This window comes from Balaenoptera borealis (assembly GCF_965194805.1).
Source record: "Balaenoptera borealis genome assembly, chromosome: 7".
Lineage (NCBI taxonomy): Eukaryota > Metazoa > Chordata > Mammalia > Artiodactyla > Balaenopteridae > Balaenoptera > Balaenoptera borealis.
The window spans coordinates 2,561,969-2,581,520 of record NC_138864.1 but is presented as its reverse complement, the minus strand read 5'-3'; the positions used below and the strand labels follow the sequence as shown (position 1 = coordinate 2,581,520).

At 49.2% G+C, this 19,552-nt stretch overlaps 2 long non-coding RNA genes across 2 annotated transcripts; one reads left to right on the top strand and one right to left on the bottom strand.

Annotated features, from left to right (window-relative positions):
• Window positions 1-2,177: 2,177 nt before the first annotated feature.
• On the bottom strand, window positions 2,178-6,481 carry LOC309632120. The gene is made up of 2 exons (XR_014246745.1): window positions 5,443-6,481; window positions 2,178-2,585 (listed from the first exon to the last, which is right to left on the bottom strand). It is a non-coding gene; the product is annotated as an uncharacterized lncRNA (long non-coding RNA).
• Window positions 6,482-6,775: 294 nt separating this feature from the next.
• Window positions 6,776-18,436, top strand: LOC309632113. Its single transcript, XR_014246741.1, has 2 exons — window positions 6,776-9,570; window positions 17,000-18,436. It is a non-coding gene; the product is annotated as an uncharacterized lncRNA (long non-coding RNA).
• Window positions 18,437-19,552: the final 1,116 nt, after the last annotated feature.

Sequence of the window (19,552 nt, the reverse complement as noted above, 5' to 3'; positions counted from 1 at the left end):
ATGCTCCATGTCCCTTTTCATTAAAATGCTCCATGGCCCCTGTCATCACAATGCTGCATGATCCTTATAATCTCAACGCTCCATGGTCCTCGTCATCACAAATCTCCACGCATTTGTCATCACAATGCTCCATGACCCCTGTCATCCCAATGCTCCATAGCACTTTTCATCACAATGCTCCATGACCACTTTTATCACCATGTTCCATGACCACTTTAATCACAGTGCTCCATGACCACTTTCATCACAATGCCCCATGACCCCTGTAATCCAAATGCTCCATGGCCCTTGTCACCACAATGCTCCAGGACCCGTCATCACAATTCTCCATGGCCCTTGTCATCACAGTGCTCCATGGCGCTTGTCATCACAATGATCCAGAGCCTTAGTGCTTGAGTTGGGAGTAGTATCATTGCCTCAGTTAGGGACACTGTCATTGCCTGAATTGGGAGTAGTGTCAGAGCCTTAGTTAGGGACAGCGCCAGGGCGAGTTGGGAGTAGTGCCAGTGCCTTAGTTAAGGACAGCGCCAGTGCTTGCGTTGGGAGTAGTGTCAGGGCCATAGTTAGGGACAGTGTCAGAGGCTGAGATGGGAATAGTGTCAGGGCCTTAGTTACGGACATTGTCAGTGCCTAAGTTGGGATTTTTGTCAGGGTCTTTATTATGGACAGTGTCAGGGCCTGAGTTAAGAGTAGTGTCAAGGCTTTAATTTGGAAGAGTGTCAGTGTCTCAGTTTGGAGTAGTGTCAGACCCTTAGTTAGGAGCAGCGTCAGTGCCTGAGTTGGGAGTAGTGACATGGCCTAAGTGATGGACAGTGTCAGGGTCTGAGTTAGGAATAGTCTCAGGACCTTAGTTAGGGAGAGTGTCAGTGACTGTGTTAGGAATAGTGTCAAGGCCTAAGTTAGGAGTAGTCTGAGACCGGTAGTTAGGAACAGTGTCAGGGCCTGAGTTGTGAGTAGTTTCAGGGTCTTAGTTAGAGAAAGTGTCAGTGCCGGAGTTGGGAGGTATGTCAGGGCCTTAGTTAGGGACAGTGTCAATGCCTGAGTTGGGAATAGTGTCAGGGCTTGGTTAGGGACAGTGTCAGTGGCTGAGATGGTAGTAGTGTCAGGGTGTTAGTTAGGGAGAGTGTCAGTGCCTGAGTTGGGAATAGTCTCAGGGTCTTTTTTGGGGACAGCATCAGGGCATGAGTTAAAAGTAGTGTCAAGGCCTTAGTTAGGGAGAGTGTCAGTTCCTGTGTTGGGAGTAGTATCAGGCCGTTCGTTAGGGACAGTGTCAGGGTCTGAGGTAGAAGTAGTCACAGGGCCTTAGTTAGGTAGCGTGTCAGTGTCTAAGTAAGTAGTAGTGTGAGGGCCTTAGTTAGGGACAGTGTCAGTGCCTGGTTTAGGAGTACTGTCAGAGGCTTTGTTAGGGACAGTGTCAGGGCCTGAGTTAAGTCCAACATCAGCGCCTATGATAGGAATCAGATCAGGACCTGTGTTACAGGTAATGTCAGGGCCTTATTTAAGAACAGTGTCAGGGCCTGAGTCCTGACTTACTCCTTACTCTCCTCACTAAGGGCTTTTGACACTACTGCTAATTCAGGCCCTGATAATGTCCCTAACTAAGGCCCTGACACTTTCCCTGGCTAAGGCCCTGAACTTCTCCTAAGTCAGGCCCTGATACTGTCCCTAACAATGGCCCTGACACTACACCTAACTGAGGCCCCGACATGATACCTAACAAAGGCTTTGTTGCTAGTCCAAACTAAAGCCCTAAAACTGGTCCTAACTAAGGCCTTGACACTAATCCTAACTCAGGCCCTAAAACTGTCCCTAACTAAGGCCCTGATAGTATGCCTAACTCAGGCCCTCATACGATTCCTAACAATGGCTCTGATGCTAGTCCAAACTAAGGCCCTGAAATTGGTCCTAAATAAGGCCTTGACACTAATCCTAACTCAGGCCCTAGCACTGTCCCTAACTAGGTCTCAGACAGTACACCTAAATCAGACCCTGACACTGTCCCTAAGCAAGGCCCTGACACTACTCCTAGCTCAGTCCCTTACACTGTACCTAACAAAGTCTCTGATGCTAGGCCTAACTAAGGCCCTGAAACCGTCTGTAACTAAGGCCCTGCTGCCATCACTATCAAAAGTCCTGACATTATCCTGAGCTAATATCCTGACCTTGTCTTTCCAAGGTCCTGAAACTGTCCCAAAGTAAGCCCTGACGCTGTCCCTAAGTGAAGACCTGAGGCTGTCCCTAACTCAGGCCCTGAAGCTTTCCTGAACTGAAGCCTTGAAGCTGTGACTAATTCACGCCCTGATCATGTACCTAACGAAGACCTTAATGCTGATCCAGCAAAGACGCTGATGCTGCTCCAAAGTCATGCCCTGACAGTGGGCCCAGCTAAGGGCCTGACGCTAAGCCTCACGCAGGCCCTGTCGCTCTCCCTAAGTCAGGCCCTGACACTGTCACTAACTAAGGCCCTGACTCTACTCCTAATTCAGTCCCGTACATTGTATCTAACAAAGGCTCTGATGCTAGTCGTAACTCAGGGCCTGACACTGCCTCTATCTAAGGCCCTGCTGCCGTCAATATCTGAACACCTGATATTATCCGGAGCTAATAACCTGACCCATGTCTTACCAAGGTCCTGAAACTGTCCCAAAGTAAGCCCTGACGCTGTCCCTAAGTGAGGCCCTGAAGCTTTCCCTAACTAACTCAGGCCTTGATGCTGTGACTAACTCAGACCCTGATCATGTCTTTAACTAAGACCCTAAGGCTGATCCAACAGAGGCCCTGATGCTGCTCCTAAGTCATGCCCCGATAGTGTCCCCCACTAAGTGTCTGATGCTAGGCCTCACTCAGACCCTAACGCTCTCCCTAAGTCAGGCTCTGATGCTGTCCCTACCTGAAGCCCTAACACTGGTTCTGAATAAGGCCCTGAGAGTCTCCGTAACAAAGGTCTTCACACTATCCTTAGGTCATTTCCTGACACTATCCCTAGATGTTAAACTGACACGGTCACTAGCTAATGTCCTGCTTCTTATGCTAACTGAAGCCCTTAGGCTGTGCCTACCTCAGGCACTCAATTTAGTCCCAAGACCGTGAAACTGTCCCGAACTAAGGCCTAGATGCTCGCCCTACATCCGGCCCTGACACTGTCCCTAACTAAGGCCCTAACACTATTGCTAACTGAGGATCTGACACTGGACCTATCAGAGGCCCGCTACTCCTAACTAACGCCTTGAAACTTTTCCTAACGTAGGCGCTGCTACCATCAATATCTAAAGTCCTGACATTATCCTGAGCTAATATCCTGACCCATGTCTTACCAAGGTCCTGAAGCTCTCCCAAAGTTAGCCCTGACACTGTCCCTAAGTGAGGCCCTGAGGCTGTCCCTCACAGAGGTCCTGATAATGTCTTTAACTAAACTCTAATGCTGATCTTACAGAGACCCTTATGTTGATCCTATGTCATGCCCTGACGCTGTCCGTAGCTAAAGCCCTGACTCTAGGCATCACTCAGGCCCTGTCGCTCTCCCTAAGTCAGGCTAAGACTCTGTCCCTACCTGAAGCCCTGACACTGGGCCTAAATTAGGCACTGATGCTCTAATTAGCTATGGTCTTGACACTATCCCTAGGTCATTTCCTCACACTATCCCTAGATCTTAACCTAAACTTGTCTTTAGCTATTGTCGAGCCTCTTATGCTAACTAAATCCCTGATGCTGTCTCTAACTAAGAGCCTGAAATTAGTCCCGAGGCCGTCAACCTGTCCCTAACTGAGGTTGGAGGCTCATCCTAACTGAGGCGCTGACACTGTCCCTAACTAAAGCCCTGACACTGCATCTAACTCAGTCCCTGACACTGTACTTTCCAAGGGCTCTGATGCTAGTCCTAACTCAGGCCCTGACACTGTCTCTAAGTGAGGCTCAGAATTTGCCCCTAATATAGGCCCTGCTGTCAGCAATAACTAAAAACTGGACACTAGCCTGAGTTAATATCCTGACATATTTCTAACCAAGGTCCTGACACTGTCCCTAAGAAAGCCCTGTCGCTGTCCCTATGTTAAGAACTGAGGCTGTCCCTAACTCAGGCCCTGAAGCTTTCCCTAACTGAGGCCTTGAAGCTGTGACTAAGTCAGGCCCTGATCATATCTGTAACAAAGACGCTAAGGCTGATCCAACAGAGGCGCTGATTCTGTTCTTAAGTCATGCCCTGACAGTGTCCTCAGCTAAGGGCCTGACGCTAGGCCTCACTCAGGCCCTGTCGCTCTCCCTAAGTCAGGCTCTGATGCTGTCCCTACCTGAAGCCCTGACACTGGTTCGAAATAAGGATCTGATACTCTCAGTAACTAAGGTTTTGACACTATGCTTAGGTCCTTTCCTGACACTATCCCTAGACCATAACCTGACCCTGTCCCTAGCAAATGTTGTGCCTCTTATGCTAACTACAGCCCTGCTGCTGTCCTTAACTAAGGGCCTAAAATTACTCTCGAGGCTGTGACCCTGTCCGTACCTAAGGCCTCGATGTTCGTCCTAATTCAGGGCCTGACACTCTCCCTAACTAAGGCCCTGCTGCCGTCAATATCTCAAGTCCTGACACTATCCTGAGCTAATTTCTTGACCCATCTCTTACCAAGGTCCTGAAACTGTCCCTAAGGAAGCCCTGATGCTGTCTCTAAGTGAGGCCTTGAGGCTGTCCCTAACAGAGGCCCTGATAATATCTTTCACATAGCCCCTGAGGCTGATCCTACCGTGGCTCTTATGCTGCTCCTAAGTCATGCCCTGACACTGTCTCTAGCTAAGGCCCTGACGCTAGGCCTCACTCAGGCCCTGTCCCACTCCCTAAGTCAGGCTCTGACGCTGTTCCTACCCGAAGCCCTGACACTCACTGCTCCTAAATTAGGTCCTGATGTGCTAAGTAACTAAGGTCTTGACACTATCCTTAGGTCATTTCCTGACACTCTCCCTAGACCTTAACCTAACCTTCTCTTTAGCTAATGTCGAGATTAGCTAAAGAGATTCTTTAGAACGAGATTCTTTCATCTTCTGAATATAGCGTTCTTCAAAACCTAATTTTTATGGTGTTACTAACATTAAACAAAATGTACTCAACTGCTGTGGAATATTCCTTCATAGGAGCGTGCATGGTTCACTTCTGCATCTGCTTGTGGTGGTGTTCAGGTTGCTTTCAGCTGTAGATCCCCTTATGCTAGCTAAATCCCTGATTCTGTCCCTAAATGAGGCCCTGAATTTAGGTCCGAGGCCGGGAACCTGTCCCTAACTGAGGCCTGGAGGCTCGTCCTAATGCAGGCCCTGACACTGTCCCTGACTAAGGCTCTGACACTACACCTAACTCAGTCACTGACACTGTACCTAACAAAGGCTCTGATGCTAGTCCTAACTTAGGCCCTGACACTGCCTCTAAGTAAGGCCCTGCTGCCGTCAATATCTCAACACCTGATATTATCCTGAGCTAATAGCCTGACCCATGTCTTACCAAGGTCCTGAAACTTTCCCAAAGTAAGCCCTGACGCTGTCCCTAAGTGAGGCCTTGAGGCTCTCCCTAAAGGAGGCCCTGATAATAGCTTTAACGAAGACCCTAATGCTGATCCTACAGAGGCCTTTATGCTGCTCCTAAGTCATGCCCTGATACTGTCCCTTACTCAGGCCCTAAAGATAGGCCTCACTTAGGCCCTGTTGCTGTACCTTAGTTAGGCTCTGATGCTGTCCGTACATCAAGCCCTGGCGCTGGTCCTGATTAAGGCGCTCACTCTGCTGCTAACTAAGGCCCTGATGCTCTCAATAACTAAGGTCTTCTCGTTATCCCTTGGTCATTTCCTTTCACTGTCTCTGGCCTGGAACCTGACTCTGTCCCGAGATAATCTCCTGCATCTTATGCTAACTGAAACCCTAATGCTCTCCCTAACTAAGGCCCTGACTACTCCTAACTAAGGCCATGACACTGAATCTAACAAAGGCCCGGAATCTGTCCTTAATATAGGCCCTGCTGCCAGCAATAACTAAAATCCTGACACCCTCCTGAGCTAATATCCTGACCCATTTCTAACCAAGGTCCTGACACTGTCCCTAAGAAAGCCCTGTCGCTGTCTTTAAGTGAAGACTTGAGGCTGTCTGTAACTCGGACCCTGAAGCTTTCCCTCACTGAGGCGTTGACGCTGTGACTAACTGGGGCTCCGGTCATGTCTTTAACTAAGAGCCTAAAGCTGATCCAACAAAGGCACTGATGCTGCTCCTAAGTCATTCCCTGAGAGTGTCCCCAGCTAAGGGCCTGACATTAGGCCTCACTCAGGCCCTGTCGCTCTCCCTAAGTCAGGCCCTGATGCTGTCCCTACCTGAAGCCCTAACACTGCTTCTGAATAAGTCCCTGAGAGTCTCAGTAACAAAGGTCTTCACACTATCCTTAGGTCATTTCCTGACACGATTCCAAGCCTTTACCCTAACCCTGTCCCGAGCTAATGTCCTACCTCTTATGCTAACTAAACACCTTATGCTGTGCATAATTCAGGCACTGAATTTAGTGCCACGGCCGCTAGACTGTCCCTAACTCGGCTCGATGCCCTTATCGTCACAGTGTTCCATTACCACTGTCATCACAATGCTCCACGCCCTTGTCATCACAGTGCTCCATAATCCCTGTCATCACAATGCTCCATGACCTTTGTCATCGCAATGCTACATGCCATTGTCATCACAATGCTCCATGCCCTTGTCACACAATGCTCCATGACCCTTGTCTAAAATGCTACATGCCTGTGAAATCACAATGCTTCATGGCCCCTGTCATCACAATGTTCCAGGCCCCCTGTCATCACAATGAGCCATGACCCCTTTCATCACAATGCTCCAGGTCCGTTTTCATCACAAGGCTCCATGACCCCTGTCATCACAATGTTCCCTGGCCTTTGTCATCACAGTTCTCCATGGCCCCTGTAATCACAGTGCTCCATGACAACGTTCATCACATTGCTCCATGACCACTGTCATCATAATGCCACATGAGCCCTGTCATCACAATGCTCCATGGCCCTTGTCATCACAATGCTCCATGAGCCTTGTAATCAAAATGCTCCTTGACCCTTTCATCACAATGTTACAGTACCCCTTTCTTCACAATGCTCCATGCCGCTGGTCACCACAATGCTCCATGACCTCTGTCATCACAATGCTCCATGTCCCTTGTCATTAAAATGCTCCATGGCCCCTGTCATCACAATGCTGCATGATCCTTATAATCTCAATGCTCCATGGTCCTCGTCATCACAAATCTCCACGCCTTTGTCATCACAATGCTCCATGACCCCTGTCATCCCAATGCTCCATAGCACTTTTCATCACAATGCTCCATGACCACTTTTATCACCATGTTCCATGACCACTTTCATCACAATGCTCCATGACCACTTTCATCACAATGCCCCATGACCCCTGTAATCCAAATGCTCCATGGCCCTTGTCACCACAATGCTCCAGGACCCGTCATCACAATTCTCCATGGCCCTTGTCATCACAGTGCTCCATGGCGCTTGTCATCACAATGATCCAGAGCCTTAGTGCTTGAGTTGGGAGTAGTATCATTGCCTCAGTTAGGGACACTGTCATTGCCTGAATTGGGAGTAGTGTCAGAGCCTTAGTTAGGGACAGCGCCAGGGCGAGTTGGGAGTAGTGCCAGTGCCGTAGTTAGGGACAGCGCCAGTGCTTGCGTTGGGAGTAGTGTCAGGGCCATAGATAGGGGCAGTGTCAGTGGCTGAGATGGGAATAGTGTCAGGGCCTTAGTTACGGACATTGTCAGTGCCTAAGTTGGGATTTTTGTCAGGGTCTTTATTATGGACAGTGTCAGGGCCTGAGTTAAGAGTAGTGTCAAGGCCTTAATTTGGAAGAGTGTCAGTGTCTCAGTTTGGAGTAGTGTCAGACCCTTAGTTAGGAACAGCGTCAGTGCCTGAGTTGGGAGTAGTGACATGGCCTAAGTGATGGACAGTGTCAGGGTCTGAGTTAGGAATAGTCTCAGGACCTTAGTTAGGGAGAGTGTCAGTGACTGTGTTAGGAATAGTGTCAGGGCCTAAGTTAGGAGTAGTCTGAGACCGGTAGTTAGGAACAGTGTCAGGGCCTGAGTTGTGAGTAGTTTCAGGGCCTTAGTTAGAAAAAGTGTCAGTGCCGGATTTGGAAGTTATGTCAGGGTCTTAATTAGGGACAGTGTCAGTGCCTGGGTTGGGAGTAGTGTCAGAGACTTAGTTAGGGACAGCGTCAGTGCCTGAGTTGGGAGTAGTGTCAGGGCCTTACTTAGGGACAGCGTCATTGCCTTAGTTAGGAGTAGTGTGATGGCGGTAGTGTGGGACAGTCTCAGTGCCAGAGTTGGTGGTAGTGGCAGGCCTTTGTTAGGGACTGTGCCAGGGCCTGAGTTAAGAGTAGTGTCAAGTCCTTAGTTAGGGACAGTGTTAGTGCCTGAGTTGAGAGTAATGTCAAGGCCTTAGTTAGGGACAATGTCAGTGCCTAGTTTGGGAGTAGTGTCAGGGCCTTAGTTAGGGACAGTGTCAGTGCCTGAGTTGGGAGTACTGTCAGGGCGTATTTTGGGACAGTCTCAGTGCCTATGTTGGGATTAGTGTCAGGGCCTTTGTTAGGAACAATGTCAGTGCCTGAGTTGGGAGTTGTGTCAGGACATTAGTAAGGGACAGTGTCAGTGCCTGAGTTAGGAGAAGTGTCAGGGCTGTAGTTAGGGATAGTGTCAGTGCCTGAGTTGGAGGTAGTGTCAGGGCCTTAGGGACAGTGTCAGTGGCTGAGATGGGAGTAGTGTCACGGTCTTAGTTAGGGAGAGTGACAGCGCTTGAGTTGGGAATAGTGTCAGGGTCTTTGTTAGGGACAGTGTCAGGGTATTAGTTAAGAGTAGTGTCAGGGCCTTTGTTAGGGAGAGTGTCAGTGTCTGAGTTGGTAGTAGTGTCAGACCCTTAGTTAGGGACAGCGTCAGTGTCTGAGTTAGGAATAGTGCCAGAGCCTAAGTTATGGACAGTGCCAGGGCCTGAGTTAGGAGTAGTCTGAGACCGGTAGTTAGTAACAGTGTAAGGGCCTGAGTTGTGAATAGTTTCAGGGCCTTAGTTAGCGAAAGTGTCAATGCCGGAATTGGAAGTAATGTCAGGGCTTACTTAGGGAGAGTGCCAGTCCCTGAGGTGGAAGTAGTATCAGGGCCTTAGTTAAGGACAGTGTCAGTGCCTGAGTTCGGAGTACTGTTAGGGCATATTTAGGGACAGTCTCAGTGCCTATTTTGGGAGTAGTGTCACGGCCTTAGTTAGTGACATTGTCAGTGCCTGAGTAAGGAGTAGTGTCCGGGCCTTAGTTAGGGACAGTGTCAGTTGCTTAGTTAGGAGTAGTGTCACGGCCTAAGTAAGGGCCAGTGTCAGTGCCTGAGTCAGGAGTAGAGTCAGGGCCTAAGTTAGGGACAGGGTCAGTGCCTGAGATAGGAGTAGTGTTAGGGCCTTAGGTAGGAGTAGCATCAGTGCCTTCGTTTGGTATTGTATCAGCGCCTCAGTTAGGAATAGTTTCAGGGCCTTATTTAGGGACAGTGTTAGTGCCTGAGTTAGGAGTTGTGTCGGCCTTAGTTAGGGATCTTTTCAGGGCCTGAGTTAGGGGTAATGGCAGGGTCTTCCTTAAGTATTGTGTCAGCGCCTGAGTTAGGAATAATGTCAGGGCCTTAGTTAGGGACATTGTCAGGGCATGATTTAGGAGTTGTGTTAGGGCGTGAGCTATGAATAGTGTCAGGGCCTTAGTTAGTGACAGTGTCAGTGCTGAGTTTGGAGCAGTGTCTGGGCCTTAGTTAGGGACAATGTCAGGGCCTGATTTAGGAGTAGTGTCAGAGGCTTTGTTAGGGACAGTGTCAGGGCCTGAGTTAAGAGTAGTGTCACAGCTTTAGTTAGGACCAGTGTCAGGGCCTTAGTTAAGTCCAACATCAGCGCCTATGATAGGAATCAGATCAGGACCTGTGTTACAGGTAATGTCAGGGCCTTATTTAAGAACAGTGCCAGGGCCTGAGTCCTGACTTACTCCTTACTCTCCTCACTAAGGGCTTTTGACACTACTGTTAATTCAGGCCCTGATAATGTCCCTAACTAAGGCCCTGACACTTTCCCTGGCTAAGGCCCTGAACTTCTCCTAAGTCAGGCCCTGATACTGTCCCTAACAATGGCCCTGACACTACACCTAACTGAGGCCCCGACATGATACCTAACAAAGGCTTTGTTGCTAGTCCAAACTAAAGCCCTAAAACTGGTCCTAACTAAGGCCTTGACACTAATCCTAACTCAGGCCCTAAAACTGTCCCTAACTAAGGCCCTGATAGTATGCCTAACTCAGGCCCTCATACGATTCCTAACAATGGCTCTGATGCTAGTCCAAACTAAGGCCCTGAAATTGGTCCTAAATAAGGCCTTGACACTAATCCTAACTCAGGCCCTAGCACTGTCCCTAACTAGGTCTCAGACAGTACACCTAAATCAGACCCTGACACTGTCCCTAAGCAAGGCCCTGACACTACTCCTAACTCAGTCCCTTACACTGTACCTAACAAAGTCTCTGATGCTAGGCCTAACTAAGGCCCTGAAACCGTCTGTAACTAAGGCCCTGCTGCCATCACTATCAAAAGTCCTGACATTATCCTGAGCTAATATCCTGACCTTGTCTTTCCAAGGTCCTGAAACTGTCCCAAAGTAAGCCCTGACGCTGTCCCTAAGTGAAGACCTGAGGCTGTCCCTAACTCAGGCCCTGAAGCTTTCCTGAACTGAAGCCTTGAAGCTGTGACTAATTCACGCCCTGATCATGTACCTAACGAAGACCTTAATGCTGATCCAGCAAAGACGCTGATGCTGCTCCAAAGTCATGCCCTGACAGTGGGCCCAGCTAAGGGCCTGACGCTAAGCCTCACTCAGGCCCTGTCGCTCTCCCTAAGTCAGGCCCTGACACTGTCACTAACTAAGGCCCTGTCTCTACTCCTAATTCAGTCCCGTACATTGTATCTAACAAAGGCTCTGATGCTAGTCGTAACTCAGGGCCTGACACTGCCTCTATCTAAGGCCCTGCTGCCGTCAATATCTGAACACCTGATATTATCCGGAGCTAATAACCTGACCCATGTCTTACCAAGGTCCTGAAACTGTCCCAAAGTAAGCCCTGACGCTGTCCCTAAGTGAGGCCCTGAAGCTTTCCCTAACTAACTCAGGCCTTGATGCTGTGACTAACTCAGACCCTGATCATGTCTTTAACTAAGACCCTAAGGCTGATCCAACAGAGGCCCTGATGCTGCTCCTAAGTCATGCCCCGATAGTGTCCCCCACTAAGTGTCTGATGCTAGGCCTCACTCAGACCCTAACGCTCTCCCTAAGTCAGGCTCTGATGCTGTCCCTACCTGAAGCCCTAACACTGGTTCTGAATAAGGCCCTGAGAGTCTCCGTAACAAAGGTCTTCACACTATCCTTAGGTCATTTCCTGACACTATCCCTAGATGTTAAACTGACACGGTCACTAGCTAATGTCCTGCTTCTTATGCTAACTGAAGCCCTTAGGCTGTGCCTACCTCAGGCACTCAATTTAGTCCCAAGACCGTGAAACTGTCCCGAACTAAGGCCTAGATGCTCGCCCTACATCCGGCCCTGACACTGTCCCTAACTAAGGCCCTAACACTATTGCTAACTGAGGATCTGACACTGGACCTATCAGAGGCCCGCTACTCCTAACTAACGCCTTGAAACTTTTCCTAACGTAGGCGCTGCTACCATCAATATCTAAAGTCCTGACATTATCCTGAGCTAATATCCTGACCCATGTCTTACCAAGGTCCTGAAGCTCTCCCAAAGTTAGCCCTGACACTGTCCCTAAGTGAGGCCCTGAGGCTGTCCCTCACAGAGGTCCTGATAATGTCTTTAACTAAACTCTAATGCTGATCTTACAGAGACCCTTATGTTGATCCTATGTCATGCCCTGACGCTGTCCGTAGCTAAAGCCCTGACTCTAGGCATCACTCAGGCCCTGTCGCTCTCCCTAAGTCAGGCTAAGACTCTGTCCCTACCTGAAGCCCTGACACTGGGCCTAAATTAGGCACTGATGCTCTAATTAGCTATGGTCTTGACACTATCCCTAGGTCATTTCCTCACACTATCCCTAGATCTTAACCTAAACTTGTCTTTAGCTATTGTCGAGCCTCTTATGCTAACTAAATCCCTGATGCTGTCTCTAACTAAGAGCCTGAAATTAGTCCCGAGGCCGTCAACCTGTCCCTAACTGAGGTTGGAGGCTCATCCTAACTGAGGCGCTGACACTGTCCCTAACTAAAGCCCTGACACTGCATCTAACTCAGTCCCTGACACTGTACTTTCCAAGGGCTCTGATGCTAGTCCTAACTCAGGCCCTGACACTGTCTCTAAGTGAGGCTCAGAATTTGCCCCTAATATAGGCCCTGCTGTCAGCAATAACTAAAAACTGGACACTAGCCTGAGTTAATATCCTGACATATTTCTAACCAAGGTCCTGACACTGTCCCTAAGAAAGCCCTGTCGCTGTCCCTATGTTAAGAACTGAGGCTGTCCCTAACTCAGGCCCTGAAGCTTTCCCTAACTGAGGCCTTGAAGCTGTGACTAAGTCAGGCCCTGATCATATCTGTAACAAAGACGCTAAGGCTGATCCAACAGAGGCGCTGATTCTGTTCCTAAGTCATGCCCTGACAGTGTCCTCAGCTAAGGGCCTGACGCTAGGCCTCACTCAGGCCCTGTCGCTCTCCCTAAGTCAGGCTCTGATGCTGTCCCTACCTGAAGCCCTGACACTGGTTCGAAATAAGGATCTGATACTCTCAGTAACTAAGGTTTTGACACTATGCTTAGGTCCTTTCCTGACACTATCCCTAGACCATAACCTGACCCTGTCCCTAGCAAATGTCGTGCCTCTTATGCTAACTACAGCCTTGCTGCTGTCCTTAACTAAGGGCCTAAAATTACTCTCGAGGCTGTGACCCTGTCCGTACCTAAGGCCTCGATGTTCGTCCTAATTCAGGGCCTGACACTCTCCCTAACTAAGGCCCTGCTGCCGTCAATATCTCAAGTCCTGACACTATCCTGAGCTAATTTCTTGACCCATCTCTTACCAAGGTCCTGAAACTGTCCCTAAGGAAGCCCTGATGCTGTCTCTAAGTGAGGCCTTGAGGCTGTCCCTAACAGAGGCCCTGATAATATCTTTCACATAGCCCCTGAGGCTGATCCTACCGTGGCTCTTATGCTGCTCCTAAGTCATGCCCTGACACTGTCTCTAGCTAAGGCCCTGACGCTAGGCCTCACTCAGGCCCTGTCCCACTCCCTAAGTCAGGCTCTGACGCTGTTCCTACCCGAAGCCCTGACACTCACTGCTCCTAAATTAGGTCCTGATGTGCTAAGTAACTAAGGTCTTGACACTATCCTTAGGTCATTTCCTGACACTCTCCCTAGACCTTAACCTAACCTTCTCTTTAGCTAATGTCGAGATTAGCTAAAGAGATTCTTTAGAACGAGATTCTTTCATCTTCTGAATATAGCGTTCTTCAAAACCTAATTTTTATGGTGTTACTAACATTAAACAAAATGTACTCAACTGCTGTGGAATATTCCTTCATAGGGGCGTGCATGGTTCACTTCTGCATCTGCTTGTGGTGGTGTTCAGGTTGCTTTCAGCTGTAGATCCCCTTATGCTAGCTAAATCCCTGATTCTGTCCCTAAATGAGGCCCTGAATTTAGGTCCGAGGCCGGGAACCTGTCCCTAACTGAGGCCTGGAGGCTCGTCCTAATGCAGGCCCTGACACTGTCCCTGACTAAGGCTCTGACACTACACCTAACTCAGTCACTGACACTGTACCTAACAAAGGCTCTGATGCTAGTCCTAACTTAGGCCCTGACACTGCCTCTAAGTAAGGCCCTGCTGCCGTCAATATCTCAACACCTGATATTATCCTGAGCTAATAGCCTGACCCATGTCTTACCAAGGTCCTGAAACTTTCCCAAAGTAAGCCCTGACGCTGTCCCTAAGTGAGGCCTTGAGGCTCTCCCTAAAGGAGGCCCTGATAATAGCTTTAACGAAGACCCTAATGCTGATCCTACAGAGGCCTTTATGCTGCTCCTAAGTCATGCCCTGATACTGTCCCTTACTCAGGCCCTAAAGATAGGCCTCACTTAGGCCCTGTTGCTGTACCTTAGTTAGGCTCTGATGCTGTCCGTACATCAAGCCCTGGCGCTGGTCCTGATTAAGGCGCTCACTCTGCTGCTAACTAAGGCCCTGATGCTCTCAATAACTAAGGTCTTCTCGTTATCCCTTGGTCATTTCCTTTCACTGTCTCTGGCCTGGAACCTGACTCTGTCCCGAGATAATCTCCTGCATCTTATGCTAACTGAAACCCTAATGCTCTCCCTAACTAAGGCCCTGACTACTCCTAACTAAGGCCATGACACTGAATCTAACAAAGGCCCGGAATCTGTCCTTAATATAGGCCCTGCTGCCAGCAATAACTAAAATCCTGACACCCTCCTGAGCTAATATCCTGACCCATTTCTAACCAAGGTCCTGACACTGTCCCTAAGAAAGCCCTGTCGCTGTCTTTAAGTGAAGACTTGAGGCTGTCTGTAACTCGGACCCTGAAGCTTTCCCTCACTGAGGCGTTGACGCTGTGACTAACTGGGGCTCCGGTCATGTCTTTAACTAAGAGCCTAAAGCTGATCCAACAAAGGCACTGATGCTGCTCCTAAGTCATTCCCTGAGAGTGTCCCCAGCTAAGGGCCTGACATTAGGCCTCACTCAGGCCCTGTCGCTCTCCCTAAGTCAGGCCCTGATGCTGTCCCTACCTGAAGCCCTAACACTGCTTCTGAATAAGTCCCTGAGAGTCTCAGTAACAAAGGTCTTCACACTATCCTTAGGTCATTTCCTGACACGATTCCAAGCCTTTACCCTAACCCTGTCCCGAGCTAATGTCCTACCTCTTATGCTAACTAAACACCTTATGCTGTGCATAATTCAGGCACTGAATTTAGTGCCACGGCCGCTAGACTGTCCCTAACTCGGCTCGATGCCCTTATCGTCACAGTGTTCCATTACCACTGTCATCACAATGCTCCACGCCCTTGTCATCACAGTGCTCCATAATCCCTGTCATCACAATGCTCCATGACCTTTGTCATCGCAATGCTACATGCCATTGTCATCACAATGCTCCATGCCCTTGTCACACAATGCTCCATGACCCTTGTCTAAAATGCTACATGCCTGTGAAATCACAATGCTTCATGGCCCCTGTCATCACAATGTTCCAGGCCCCCTGTCATCACAATGAGCCATGACCCCTTTCATCACAATGCTCCAGGTCCGTTTTCATCACAAGGCTCCATGACCCCTGTCATCACAATGTTCCCTGGCCTTTGTCATCACAGTTCTCCATGGCCCCTGTAATCACAGTGCTCCATGACAACGTTCATCACATTGCTCCATGACCACTGTCATCATAATGCCACATGAGCCCTGTCATCACAATGCTCCATGGCCCTTGTCATCACAATGCTCCATGAGCCTTGTAATCAAAATGCTCCTTGACCCTTTCATCACAATGTTACAGTACCCCTTTCTTCACAATGCTCCATGCCGCTGGTCACCACAATGCTCCATGACCTCTGTCATCACAATGCTCCATGTCCCTTGTCATTAAAATGCTCCATGGCCCCTGTCATCACAATGCTGCATGATCCTTATAATCTCAATGCTCCATGGTCCTCGTCATCACAAATCTCCACGCCTTTGTCATCACAATGCTCCATGACCCCTGTCATCCCAATGCTCCATAGCACTTTTCATCACAATGCTCCATGACCACTTTTATCACCATGTTCCATGACCACTTTCATCACAATGCTCCATGACCACTTTCATCACAATGCCCCATGACCCCTGTAATCCAAATGCTCCATGGCCCTTGTCACCACAATGCTCCAGGACCCGTCATCACAATTCTCCATGGCCCTTGTCATCACAGTGCTCCATGGCGCTTGTCATCACAATGATCCAGAGCCTTAGTGCTTGAGTTGGGAGTAGTATCATTGCCTCAGTTAGGGACACTGTCATTGCCTGAATTGGGAGTAGTGTCAGAGCCTTAGTTAGGGACAGCGCCAGGGCGAGTTGGGAGTAGTGCCAGTGCCGTAGTTAGGGACAGCGCCAGTGCTTGCGTTGGGAGTAGTGTCAGGGCCATAGATAGGGGCAGTGTCAGTGGCTGAGATGGGAATAGTGTCAGGGCCTTAGTTATGGACATTGTCAGTGCCTAAGTTGGGATTTTTGTCAGGGTCTTTATTATGGACAGTGTCAGGGCCTGAGTTAAGAGTAGTGTCAAGGCCTTAATTTGGAAGAGTGTCAGTGTCTCAGTTTGGAGTAGTGTCAGACCCTTAGTTAGGAACAGCGTCAGTGCCTGAGTTGGGAGTAGTGACATGGCCTAAGTGATGGACAGTGTCAGGGTCTGAGTTAGGAATAGTCTCAGGACCTTAGTTAGGGAGAGTGTCAGTGACTGTGTTAGGAATAGTGTCAGGGCCTAAGTTAGGAGTAGTCTGAGACCGGTAGTTAGGAACAGTGTCAGGGCCTGAGTTGTGAGTAGTTTCAGGGCCTTAGTTAGAAAAAGTGTCAGTGCCGGATTTGGAAGTTATGTCAGGGTCTTAATTAGGGACAGTGTCAGTGCCTGGGTTGGGAGTAGTGTCAGAGACTTAGTTAGGGACAGCGTCAGTGCCTGAGTTGGGAGTAGTGTCAGGGCCTTACTTAGGGACAGCGTCATTGCCTTAGTTAGGAGTAGTGTGATGGCGGTAGTGTGGGACAGTCTCAGTGCCAGAGTTGGTGGTAGTGGCAGGCCTTTGTTAGGGACTGTGCCAGGGCCTGAGTTAAGAGTAGTGTCAAGTCCTTAGTTAGGGACAGTGTTAGTGCCTGAGTTGAGAGTAATGTCAAGGCCTTAGTTAGGGACAATGTCAGTGCCTAGTTTGGGAGTAGTGTCAGGGCCTTAGTTAGGGACAGTGTCAGTGCCTGAGTTGGGAGTACTGTCAGGGCGTATTTTGGGACAGTCTCAGTGCCTATGTTGGGATTAGTGTCAGGGCCTTTGTTAGGAACAATGTCAGTGCCTGAGTTGGGAGTTGTGTCAGGACATTAGTAAGGGACAGTGTCAGTGCCTGAGTTAGGAGAAGTGTCAGGGCTGTAGTTAGGGATAGTGTCAGTGCCTGAGTTGGAGGTAGTGTCAGGGCCTTAGGGACAGTGTCAGTGGCTGAGATGGGAGTAGTGTCACGGTCTTAGTTAGGGAGAGTGACAGCGCTTGAGTTGGGAATAGTGTCAGGGTCTTTGTTAGGGACAGTGTCAGGGTATTAGTTAAGAGTAGTGTCAGGGCCTTTGTTAGGGAGAGTGTCAGTGTCTGAGTTGGTAGTAGTGTCAGACCCTTAGTTAGGGACAGCGTCAGTGTCTGAGTTAGGAATAGTGCCAGAGCCTAAGTTATGGACAGTGCCAGGGCCTGAGTTAGGAGTAGTCTGAGACCGGTAGTTAGTAACAGTGTAAGGGCCTGAGTTGTGAATAGTTTCAGGGCCTTAGTTAGCGAAAGTGTCAATGCCGGAATTGGAAGTAATGTCAGGGCTTACTTAGGGAGAGTGCCAGTCCCTGAGGTGGAAGTAGTATCAGGGCCTTAGTTAAGGACAGTGTCAGTGCCTGAGTTCGGAGTACTGTTAGGGCATATTTAGGGACAGTCTCAGTGCCTATTTTGGGAGTAGTGTCACGGCCTTAGTTAGTGACATTGTCAGTGCCTGAGTAAGGAGTAGTGTCCGGGCCTTAGTTAGGGACAGTGTCAGTTGCTTAGTTAGGAGTAGTGTCACGGCCTAAGTAAGGGCCAGTGTCAGTGCCTGAGTCAGGAGTAGAGTCAGGGCCTAAGTTAGGGACAGGGTCAGTGCCTGAGATAGGAGTAGTGTTAGGGCCTTAGGTAGGAGTAGCATCAGTGCCTTCGTTTGGTATTGTATCAGCGCCTCAGTTAGGAATAGTTTCAGGGCCTTATTTAGGGACAGTGTTAGTGCCTGAGTTAGGAGTTGTGTCGGCCTTAGTTAGGGATCTTTTCAGGGCCTGAGTTAGGGGTAATGGCAGGGTCTTCCTTAAGTATTGTGTCAGCGCCTGAGTTAGGAATAATGTCAGGGCCTTAGTTAGGGACATTGTCAGGGCATGATTTAGGAGTTGTGTTAGGGCGTGAGCTATGAATAGTGTCAGGGCCTTAGTTAGTGACAGTGTCAGTGCTGAGTTTGGAGCAGTGTCTGGGCCTTAGTTAGGGACAGTGTCAGGGCCTGATTTAGGAGTAGTGTCAGAGGCTTTGTTAGGGACAGTGTCAGGGCCTGAGTTAAGAGTAGTGTCACAGCTTTAGTTAGGACCAGTGTCAGGGCCTTAGTTAAGTCCAACATCAGCGCCTATGATAGGAATCAGATCAGGACCTGTGTTACAGGTAATGTCAGGGCCTTATTTAAGAACAGTGCCAGGGCCTGAGTCCTGACTTACTCCTTACTCTCCTCACTAAGGGCTTTTGACACTACTGTTAATTCAGGCCCTGATAATGTCCCTAACTAAGGCCCTGACACTTTCCCTGGCTAAGGCCCTGAACTTCTCCTAAGTCAGGCCCTGATACTGTCCCTAACAATGGCCCTGACACTACACCTAACTGAGGCCCCGACATGATACCTAACAAAGGCTTTGTTGCTAGTCCAAACTAAAGCCCTAAAACTGGTCCTAACTAAGGCCTTGACACTAATCCTAACTCAGGCCCTAAAACTGTCCCTAACTAAGGCCCTGATAGTATGCCTAACTCAGGCCCTCATACGATTCCTAACAATGGCTCTGATGCTAGTCCAAACTAAGGCCCTGAAATTGGTCCTAAATAAGGCCTTGACACTAATCCTAACTCAGGCCCTAGCACTGTCCCTAACTAGGTCTCAGACAGTACACCTAAATCAGACCCTGACACTGTCCCTAAGCAAGGCCCTGACACTACTCCTAACTCAGTCCCTTACACTGTACCTAACAAAGTCTCTGATGCTAGGCCTAACTAAGGCCCTGAAACCGTCTGTAACTAAGGCCCTGCTGCCATCACTATCAAAAGTCCTGACATTATCCTGAGCTAATATCCTGACCTTGTCTTTCCAAGGTCCTGAAACTGTCCCAAAGTAAGCCCTGACGCTGTCCCTAAGTGAAGACCTGAGGCTGTCCCTAACTCAGGCCCTGAAGCTTTCCTGAACTGAAGCCTTGAAGCTGTGACTAATTCACGCCCTGATCATGTACCTAACGAAGACCTTAATGCTGATCCAGCAAAGACGCTGATGCTGCTCCAAAGTCATGCCCTGACAGTGGGCCCAGCTAAGGGCCTGACGCTAAGCCTCACTCAGGCCCTGTCGCTCTCCCTAAGTCAGGCCCTGACACTGTCACTAACTAAGGCCCTGTCTCTACTCCTAATTCAGTCCCGTACATTGTATCTAACAAAGGCTCTGATGCTAGTCGTAACTCAGGGCCTGACACTGCC